Consider the following 12,500-nt stretch of genomic DNA (forward strand, 5'->3'; position numbering starts at 1 on the left):
CGTAACAGTATTCACTTTTCTAAAATCAATACACAGCCTATCTGATCCATCTTCCTTCTTAACAAGAACTATTGGAGAACACCAGTCACTTTTGCTAGGAAAAATCAAACCATTGTCTAGCATATAGTTAATTTCCTGTCGAACTGAATTTGCTTTTTCTGGGCTTAGACAGTAAGGGCTTTGTCTAATGGGTTTTGTGTCCTGTAACTCAATATCGTGTTCTAAAAGATTAGTCAAACCCAATTTATCACTAACAGTTTCTGGATAATTTGAAAACACATTGAATAATTCCCTAATTTTTTCTTCCTCTAAGCTAGAATTAAACAACGTGAAATTATTAAGGACATCAGAGTTCTTCTCAAAAGTAATCTCTCTCTGCGACACGGTTACAACTGGCATTGGGCGTTCATTATATTTCTTTAGCAAGTTGATGTGCAACCACTTAGCTCTACGCCTACCCATATCAATTAAGTAATTCAAATTTCCCCTGTTTTCTATGATAGGAAATGGACCTACGAACTTATAAGATAATGAGGGACCCTCTTTCTGGACTAATACTAAGACTTTATCACCCACGTGGAAAATTCTGTCTTTAGCTTTAAGATCGTACTTTCTTTTAGTTTCCCCTTGACGGTTGCTCTTATTTTCTTTTGTCATCTGCCAGGCTTTCCTTAAATCCTCTTTGTGATCTTCGATATTCTGTATGTAATCCTTTCTACCTTCTTCTTGCATTAACTTACACTTTAAAATTTCTAAAGGTCCTTTAGCGGTGTGACCAAACAACAAATCAAAAAGACTAAATCCCGTGGTGTCATTAGGAGTTAATCGTAAAGCCAACAAGACAAAAGGTAACTTTTCTTCCCAATCATGTTCGAAATTATTACACAACTTCTTTAAGCAACTTTTCAACGTTTGATGAAAACGTTCAACAATTCCTTGTGATTCAGGGTGGTACGGGGTGGAAGTTACAAGTTTAATCCCTAACTCTTTCATTTTATCTCTGAAATACTTTGATACAAAATTGTTACCATTATCACTCTGTATAACGCAAGGAAGTCCATATTTAGAGAAATAGTTCAGCAAGCGTTTAACTACAGTTTTTGCATTGCAATTTCTTACTGGGATTACTTCTGGATATCGTGTTAGTCTATCAATGATTGTTAATAGATAGATATTCCCTCCCTTACTTCTGGGGAAAGGGCCTACGATATTAATTACGACATTCTCAAAAGGTTCTCCTACCGATGGAATATTACATAATGGAGCCCTGGGAATTACTTGATTAGGTTTGCCAGCCATTTGACATTCGTGACAACTTAAAACATATCTCTTCACATCACTTTTCATTTTAGGCCAAAAGTACGTTTTACTTATACACTTGAATGTTTTATTTACTCCTAAATGTCCTTGTTCATCATGTGCTAATTTCAAAATTGATTCACACAGTTTCCTAGGAGTTACTAATTGCTCTGTGACCTCCTCTTTGCTACCTGTCTTAGGACGAACATAGCGACACAAAAGTTCGTCTTTTAAACTAAATGTTTTCTTACAAAAATTTTCAGGTTCATCATCCAATTCACATTCAAAAATTCTAGTTAGTGTTTCATCTTCCCTCTGCATCTTAATTAGTTCATCCTTATTCAATATGCTAGTTTCTGAAACATTAATCTGTATATCACTTCTTTCGACAGCTACATCATCATCTCTGCTCACATCAACATTTATAGAGTCAGTTTCCTCAGCTACACTCATGCTAAGCTCATCATCACTGCCTCTATTACCTACGTTCGAATCCTCGAACAACCTATGACCGTAGTCAATATCTGAATCTAAGCCTGACCTGGTTACTATCATTTCAGGTAGTTAAATCGTTACCAACAATAATGTCAACGCCGTCTACGGGCAAAGTATCCACGATTGCTAGTTTTACATCTCCTGACACTAACTGACTTTCCAATTTCATCTTTAACAAAGGACAAACTACACAAGTGTTCGGAAACCCACCTAGCATAACTTTTTCTTTCATGCTGATTATTACATTCCTTGGTACACTCTCTCTCCTAACGAGTGATACGGCCGCTCCCGTATCTCTAAGCAAAACTACTTCCCTTGAATCACCTCCTTTAAGAGAAGAAACTAAACCTTCAGACAAAAATTCACCATAATGTTTCCTAGTTTCTTTCAAGAGACTATTCCTTCCTGAAGAAAGATTATTAACTAGTGACACAGGTTTCTTCACATTCGTACTTTCTACTGTGCAATTCCTAGCTATATGCCCTTTCTTATTACAATTGTAACAAGTGACCTCTGAATTACTGACTGCCCATTGGCTCCTACAGTACCGAGAAATATGACCTTCCTTCCCACATGTGTAACAATAATAATAATAATAATAATAATCCCTGTTCCTATTATCGTTATTGTTAGAACTACCTTTACTATGTTGTGCCTTACTTGACAAAAGATCGTTTTTCTTTTTACTGCCACTTAAACCATGTGTGAGACTGTACTCATCTGCTAATCTCGTAGCACCGGCAAAAGATGTTTCACGCCTATCTTCTATATATAATTTGATGTCTGGGGATATGTTATCTTTGAAGCTTTCTAACAAAACTACGTTCTTGAGATCTTCAAAATTATCGACTTCAGCGGAAGTCAACCAATCACAAAACGATCTTTCTAACTTCTTTCCGTACTCTACATAAGTACTAGTATCATCTCTTTTCAAACTTCTAAACTTCTTACGGTACGCCTCTGGTACCAATCTGTATGCACTAAGTACGGTTTCTTTCACAGTATCATAATCTTCACTTTCATCCTCAGACAAACAACTATACACAGAATGTGCTTTACCACTTAAAACTGATTGTAAATACAAAGTCCACTGTTTTTTAGGAGAATCTACTCTGTTCATTAACTTTTCAAAAGACATAAAATATTTCGTAACATCTTCCTCATCAAATTTCGGTAAAAGTTTAAGCACTGCACTCATATCTAAACTATCAGTGTCACTATTCAAAGATGAATTACTCCCTGATCTGCTACCTGACCGTCTGTTATGAAGAGTTTGTCTTAAACGAGCCATTTCTAACTCATGCATACGCTGTCTTTCATTTTCTTCTCGCTTTCTTTAATTTTCTTCTCTTTCAGCTGCTCTTTCATCTCTCTCTAACACTTTCTGTTCTCTCTTAATAACATACTCACGGAGATCATCGCCATCTAGACCAAGGAGTTTACCTGAATCTATCAAATCTCTTGTAATCGCACTCATTCTGCTTCTCTCTATATTCTCCCTGTTTCAATTGGTTATGTAGTCGAAAATTCTGGCAAAGGTCGCCAACTTTTACGATCCTCGTGGGGATCGAACCAGGTTCTGTTGAATTGATTAATGAAATGGGGAATTTTCAACTACAATACACAATGAAACAAAAGGAAATATAGAAAGAAAACTCGCAAAAGAAAACATAATTTTATTTACAACTAGTCAAAGGTAAATGTTTCTTGATTGAGTACTTAGGAAGCACTGAACTAAACAAAGAAAGTCATTTGATTAAACTACACTCCAGCAAATAGGGGAAGAGTCAAGTTAGTAGATAAATAATACACAAAAAAATACTACTCTTCACAGCAGCTCTCGACGGTTGACAGGAACGTAGATATTTCAGGTCCAGGCGTTTCGTGGTCGGTAGTGAGGGCAGGGGGCAACTCGTTATGACATCTCGGACAAAGCTGGTTACGTCTGCATTCTGGTCCTTACGTCTTCTCTTCTTCCCTGAGCTTGTTCTCCCTCTCTCTCTCTCTCTCTCTACTCTTGTTCTGCCTTTCGTCCTCCTGTTCTGTCTTTCGTACTCCCCTTTCTCTCGTTTGCGTGGAAGTTTATATATCCCTGTATGGGAGGGGTTAACTATGGACAGTTCCATATAAGGAAATTTTCTCGCTTCTTTATCCTCATTGGTGTTCCTTAAAACCATGCCTCTGATAACACCTGGACGAACGCTCTTCTGGTGTAATCAAAATCCATATCGCCCTATAATTGAAGCAAGGCGTCTGTATACCTCCAGCTAATGTATATTCTTCGGCGACAAACACTGTTCTTCTTGTCCTATGGTTCTTTTCATAACGTTGACTCCTTGGTCTTCAGACAGGGGATCGTTATGCCTAAGGACCGCCGGCCTAGGCACATATCTTGACTGTGACAGTTTTGTAAACACTGGCGGGACCTCCTCTCTCTCTCTCTCTCTCTGCTTCTCTAAGAGTAGAAAAATCACATGTTTTAACATTTTTTTCTATATTATTCTATCTACCCATGACAATATGTATATATACATATGTATATTTATATGTATATGTATATGTATGTATATGTATATGTATATATATATTTATATATATATATATATATATATATATATATATATATATATATGTATATATATATATATATATATATATATATATATATATATATATATATATATATATATATATATATATATATATAAGTATGTATATATATATATATATATATATATATATATATATATATATATATATATATATATATATATACATATATATATATATGTATATATGTATATATATGTATATGTATATGCATATATATGTATATGTATATGTATATATATGTATATGTATATGTATATGTATATGTATATGTTTATGTATATATATGTATATGTGTATATATATATATATATATATATATATATATATATATATATGTATATATATATATATATATGTATATATATATATATATATATATATATATGTATATATGAATATGTATATGTATATGTATATGTATATATGTATATGTATAAATATATATGCATATGTATATATATGTATATGTGTATATGTATATGTATATATATGTATGTATATATATATATATATATATATATATATATATATATATGGGTATGTATATATATATATATATATATATTTGCCTATGTATATATATATGTATATATATATATATATATATATATATGTATATGTATATATGTATTTGTATATGTATATTTGTATATATATATATATATATATATATGTATATGTATATGTATATATATATATATATATATATATATATGTATATGTATATGTATATGTATATATATGTATATATATATATATATATATATATATATATATATATATATATATATATATATATATATATATATTTACTAAGTAAGATCAGAGAAAGGGTATGAGTGATGATGACAACAATAGCAGAAAAAGCTTTAACTGAGAGGAGAACTGTAAATAGTAGATTATTACTAGCAATGTTCAAATCAAAGTAGTGCAATATGAGTATTATAGTTTGCTATGCCCCCAACAAATGATTCCCCTGAAGAAAGGAAAGATGAATACTATGAAGAACTGCAGAGGGTAATAGATGAAATCACACAGAGAGATTTGTAAATTGTGTTTGGCGACTTCATGCTAAAGTTGGAAGACATAATCAGGGAATAGAGAATGTGATGGGTGTTGAGGGTCTTGGAAAAGTTCTAAATGGAAATGGAGCACATTTCATAAGTGTTTGTTCATCAAACAATTAAAAGAAAAAATTCGTAATTAACAAAAGGAACCTAATTTAGAACCAAACTTCAGAAACCAATCTGTTTGAGCGAAGGTTGCAATGACGCATAAATTCTATTCTCTACTACATGTTAACAAAAACAGAAAATATACCTAGCGAATCTGACTTTCCAAATTGGTGGCTCCTTGGAATATATGAAGTATGGTTCCTTCTTATGATTCAAATCACTTAATTTAACTTTCTTTTTAGAGAGAGCACTGCCTTTGTAGTGGAGATTGGAATACTACTGACTCTGAGGGAAAAATACTCGCCCCATTTTATTTTTTCCGCCCTACCGCACACTACTAAACTAGTTTTTTGGAAGATCTAAACGGTAACAATCAATCATTTACGACCGTACAACTCTACTAGTAACTCAATTCATGGCATCTCTCCAATATTTATACTAATTATTTATGCTACCATTTATAAATTCAATTACTATAACTTATTTATTTACTAATTACTTATTTATTTAATTTAAAAAGAACGAAATATACTTTACAATACTTAATTTTTTATTAGAATTTCGCCTCTATTATGTACTAAACAAGTTCGACACACATTTCCATGCCAATCCTGAAATTTCTTTTATTTTGCAACACAATCTTGTCATTGGAGGTACTATTTTCCAACACACGAACATCCACAAGTATACATGGGCCTCACCATGTGGCATGTAAAAAAAAATCAGATAGATCATATAGCCATCAGTGAAAAGAGAAGGAGGACTCTGAAAAATGTAAGAAGCTATAAAGGGGCCAATATTGGAAGTGATCACCAGCTTCTTATTGCCAAACTGAAAGTAAAACTGAGAGTACCCAACACAAAGAATAATAGAATACCTAAGTTTGATACAACTAAGCTTTTAGCAGAAGAGCACAGAAAAACATTTTCTTGTTGAATTTAGGAATCAATTTGCAGTCTTAGAAACTTTGAGACAGAGAACAGACAATTAATAAAAAATGGTGCGGTATTAAGAACTTACATCAGTCAGTTGGTAGTGAAGTCTTAGGACGCGCAGTTACAAGGAGAAAGCCATGGATATCAAATGATACTTGAAATATTAAATAAAGGAGAAACAGTCAGAAATTAATTGTTGAAGGTTTCAAGGAAGTAATGAAAATTACTAAGTAGGGCATGCCAAGTATTACAGTATTGAACGTGAGATCAAAAGAAAAGCCACAAATGACAGGAGAGAATATGTAGACAGAAAAGCAGATGATGCTGACAAAGTAGGAATTCAGGAAGTGGGTATGGTGTAAGAATTGCTCATAGAATTAATAATAAAATATCGACTGGGGCAAAGAAAAAGAAGCATATAACCATCAAAAAGAGAGATAGCTCTGTTATAGCAACAGAAAATGAGGAAAGACAACGTTGGATGGAACACTTTAGTGAGGTTATGATTAGGAGATTTGAAGGGTATAATTTGATTGATATACTGTATTCAGTTTGTTTGAGGTCGAAGCTATCCTAAAAAAACTAAAGAAATGGGAAGCCCTGAGATATGGTGGAATAACTGCCGAGATGATACGGGCCGAAAATGAAGTGACTCACAGAGTACTTAAAATATTATTTTTGGTAGAATGAGGCATGAAGAGGCAAAACCTGATGAATAGGAGTTAGGAGTGTTGGTGAAAAGAGAAAAAAAAAGGATACCTGATTGATTGCAATAACTAGATGAATAACACTTATGGCAGTTGTTATGAAAATATATAGAATTCCTATTTTATAGAAACTGAAGAGAAAGATTGATGAAGAGCTGAGAGATAAGCAAGCAGGATTTAGAAAAAAGGCATAAGTTGCACTGATCAAATTCTCATTTTGCAACATGTACGGCAATGAGTAGAATATAGAAATCCCCTTTTGATGGCATTTGTGGACTACAGTATGGAAAACCCTTTGATAGTGTGCGCTCGCCAATTTTGTGGAGAGTCCTGCGTTATTGTGGAATTCTTCTTAAATATGTAAATTTGAATAAGTCTCTTCATGAGCATAAGGAGTGCTGAGTTAATGTTAATGGAATTTCAAGTGAACAGCGGAGTACTCCAAGGGAGTGCGTTGTCACAAATGTTTATCCTCCTCATGGATTTTGTAATGCATAGAACAGTCAGAGATGGTGGAGGAGTGGACTGGATTGGTGATATGAATTTAGCAGATCTAGATTATGCTGATATGGCAGTCATTGTTAGCAGAACACCACAGGATTTGCAATACTTGCTTACCAGAATGCATGAAATATCACACGAGGTTAGGCGGAAGATAAATAGAAGAAAGACATAGATGATGAGAACAGAGTATGCAATGGAAGATGAAATATCATTAGAAGGAGAAAAGATTGATGAGGTAGAATCATTTAAGTATTTAGGAACTATGATCTCGAATACAAGATCTTTAGAAATAGAGTTTAGTGAAAGATTAAAAAAAGCAATTCAGACGATGGCTAGGTTGAATAAAATTTGGAAATTAAATCACCTGAAATTACATATAAAAATCAAACTAAATATGAGTTTAGTGAGATCGGTGTTACCCTATGGATATGAGTTATGGTATGACAAAGACACAATCTACAATATATTTAGTAGATTTGAGAATAAAGTTCTCAGAAGGATATTGGGAGTTGAGTGGCAGGAGAGGATTAGAAATGAAACTATAAGAGAGATTACTCGAGTGCCACGTGCGGATGAGATCATGATGAAGGGTAGATGGAAATGGTTTGGACATGCTCTTTGCAATTCCCAAGAGAAATTAGATCACCAAACGTTCACCTTGGCTCCACAAGGCACTAGAAGAGATGGATGATCCAGGCCTACATGACTGAGGACTATGAAGTGCAAAATAGGGTGAAGAGCATACCTAAAACATATCCATTTTACTCGTAACAATTATGTCATCCGCACATGGCACTCGAGTTATATCTCTTATAGTTTCATTTCTAATCATGTCATGATATTTAACTTGCAGTATTTTTTTAAGGGCTTTGTTCTCAAATCTACTAAATCTGTTGGAGATTGTTTCATTGTCATGTCCATACATTAACATTAATCTCACTAAACTAAAATATAGCCTGATTTTTATAAGTGATTTCAAACGATTTGATTTCCATATTTTACATAACCTAGTCATTGTCTGATTTTTTTTCAATATCTCATTAAACGCCAGTTCTAAACACCCTGTATTGGAGATCATAGTTCTTTAATACTTATATGATTCTGCCTCATTAATTCTTTCTCCTTCTAATGATATTTCATTTTCCATTGCATATTCCGTTCCCATCATCCGTGTGTTTCTTTTATTTAGCTTAAGCCAAACATCTTGTGATATTTCATGCATTCTGGTAAGCATGCAAATCCTGTGATGTTCTAGTAATAAGGATAGCGTCATAAGGTAATTTTCTATTTCCAACCCAATCCACTCTTTCTTCACCATCTCCAACTGTCCTAAGCATTAAAAAATCCACGTAGAGGATAAACAACATAATTGACAACACATTCCATTAGAGTACGCCATTGTTCAGTGGAAATTCATTTGACAGAACTTTACTAACATTAACTTTGCACTTGTTACGCTTATGAATAGCCTTAATATAATATACACATTTACGAGGAATTTCATATCCTATGACTCTCCACAAAATTGGCCACTTTGCACTATCAATGGTTTTCTATAGTACATACACACACACACATACACACACACACACACACACATATATATATATATATATATATATATATATATATATATATATATATATATATATATATATATATATGTTTTTTCAAAAAGGCCCATAAAAGAAACACAGGAAATATGAATAAATCACACTATATTTCGGTCAATAAACATCGACCCTCTTCAGGATGTAAAGTAAAAGTGAGGATTACAGTGGAGAGTGACGGTTTATATATGAAAGCAAAAGGGTGTGTTCAATTGTTCTATAGTTGTTATAATTGCTGGAAGGATTAGCCAAATTTAATTACATCCAGGTGCGTGTTCTTATTGTTGAGCCGCTTGGAGGAAGTCTTGACCTCTGATGCATGTCTGGTGTTCGGTCTCCGTGGATTATCTTCTTAATGATAGGGTTGAGAAGAGTATTGTCCACTGTGTCAGCTTTCCATTGGCCCCCAGATAGGTTCATTGTGTTTGATTGATTTATGATGGCTGATTCCAGGATTTTCCTTCTGTACGGATAGGTACTCTTAAAAAGCAAAGACGACTCACTCCAGTTGATCTGGTGCCCTAAATCCCTAAGGTGAATGAAAATCCCCAAGTTTTCATACCCATATCTGAATGAAAATCCCCGAGTTTTCATACCCATATCTAACAGATCTTTTGTGTTCGGATAATCTTTGAGATAGCGAACGGCCCGTTTGCCCAACATACACTTTTTCACAATCCCCACATGGTACTTTGTAAACCCCGGATTCTATTTCTCTTTTATTTTGATAAACATTAATAAGGGCGCTTCCTATGGTTTTTGGATATGAAAAAACAAAGGGGTTCTCAGTTTTGATATGATTTGTTATATTTTTTAATACCTTCTATATATGGGAGTTTTATCTTATTTTTAAAATCTCTTTGGTTAGTAACATCATGATCTTTATAATATATCGTGTTGGCTTTGTTGATGGCCTTTTCTATGACATACGTCGGGTAGAATAGCTGGGCGAGTTGTTTACGGATGATTTCAAATTCTTTATTTAGGTAGGCTGGGGAACAGATTCTCAAACCTCTAAGAAATAGATTGCAAGCTACTCCAATTTTTACAGAAATGTCGTGATAACTAAAGAAATGAATGTAGGAAATAGAGAAAGTTGGTTTTCTATACACAGTGAAATTATACCCCGTCGATTCCTTTATAATTAGTATGTCCAAAAAAGCTAATTTTCAATATTTTTCCCATTCAGTTTTAAATTTTATGCTAGGGACTAGGGAATTTAGATTATTGAAAAATATATTGAAATCTCCCCAGCTATCATCCCAATATGTGAAAATGTCATCAACATAGCGTTGCCAAACCATGTTCGTAGGTTTAATTGTTGGGGAGATTTCAATATATTTTTCAATAATCTAAATTCCCTAGTCCCTAGCAATATATAAAACACTGAATATCCAAATCCGTCCGTCATGGGATTTTGACATAACTTTCAGAAATTGAAAATAGTTTTATTGCTTCTCTGTTTGCGTAAACATATCGCACATGCTCCCCAGAAGTTGCAGCCAATTATTTTTACAAATAACGAAGATATAGCGGTCTTTAAATGATGACGTTATCCTTACTGTGTCGTCTGCATGACTGAGTTTGAAAAAATCATCTTTGTGTGTTATTTTTGCATATCTATAGCAATTTTTCACTTATGTTTCGAGCTATCGTACATCTGGCAGAAATGGAAGGCATTGGTAGAGCGTAGTTGAACGAAATCTACTACGAGAACAAAAGCCAGAGTTTCCAAACACTTATAGAAGTTATAATGCCTGTGTTTGTTTACTTGAAGTTCGTAAGTACATTGTGTTTTCACGAGATCCTCGGGCACTTTATATGAAGGCCAATGTTACCCAAGGTCATAAAAAGAACAAATAGTCAGTCAATCATTTATCCAAACAATGAAGATTACCGTTCTTTAAATGATGACTTCATCCTTACTGCGTTGTCTACATGACTGAGTTTGACAGAATCGTAGTTCTCTCTCTCTCTCTCTCTCTCTCTCTCTCTCTCTCTCTCTCTCTCTCTCTCTCTCGAATTATCTAAAACTGCCATTTATACAAATACTATAATTCTCTCTCTCTCTCTCTCTCTCTCTCTCTCTCTCTCTCTCTCTCTCTCTCGATGTTCGTATGTAGATTGTGCTTTCACAACATCCTCGGGAACTATAGCAATGCCAATGTTACCTAAGGTCATAAAAAAAAAGTCTATAATTTTTCCAAATAATGATTATATAGCGGTCTTTGAATTATGACGCCATCCTCACTGCGTTGTCTGCATGACTGAGTTTTGACAGAATCGTAGTTATGTTTATTTTTGCATCTCTCTCTCTCTCTCTCTCTCTCTCTCTCTCTCTCTCTCTCTCTCGAATTATTTAAAACTGCCATTTACTGTATACAAATTCTATAATACCAATGTTCAACTCTCTTAAAATCAAATAATGGTTGATCTCTCTCTCTCTCTCTCTCTCTCTCTCTCTCTCTCTCTCTCTCTCTCTCTCTCTCTCTCTCTAATTTGAACTGCCATCTACAGTATATCAACCAAATGCTGTCACTCCAAAATTAAATTCGTGATCTCTCTCTCTCTCTCTCTCTCTCTCTCTCTCTCTCTCTCTCTCTCTCTCTCTCTCTACTCTTATGTTTCGAAATATCATACTTCTGGCAGAAATGAAAGGCATTGGTAGAGGGTAGGTAAATGAAAACTACCAGCTACGAGAACATCAGCAAAGTTTCCAAAGACATATATATATTATAATGCATGTGTTTATTTACTTGAAGTTCGTATGTACATTGTGCTTTCACAACGTCCTCTGGAACTTTATAGCAATGCCAATGTTACATAAGTTGATAGAAAGAACAAAAAGTAAGTGGAGAACAAGAAAAAAGAACTCAGAAACATGAATAAGAGTACAAAGCTGAAACCTGCTAACTAAAACACTGGCAACAATGAGAGATCGCTGGCAATAAACAATAAACAATAAAAGTTATCATAATAATATTATCTTGATTTCTTTAAGAAAAGAAGTGAAAATTTTTTGCAAATCTTTGGGAGCTCATAACTCCAAAACATACTTATTCACACTTAGGTACATTTTTTCACTTATTTGTCGTTCGATATTAGAGAAAAAGATATCATTGAAAAGAAAAAGAAAAATCCCACAATTCTGTCAGACAAAAT

The sequence above is a fragment of the Palaemon carinicauda genome, chromosome 31, assembly GCF_036898095.1.
Source record: "Palaemon carinicauda isolate YSFRI2023 chromosome 31, ASM3689809v2, whole genome shotgun sequence".
Classification (NCBI taxonomy): Eukaryota; Metazoa; Arthropoda; class Malacostraca; order Decapoda; family Palaemonidae; genus Palaemon; species Palaemon carinicauda.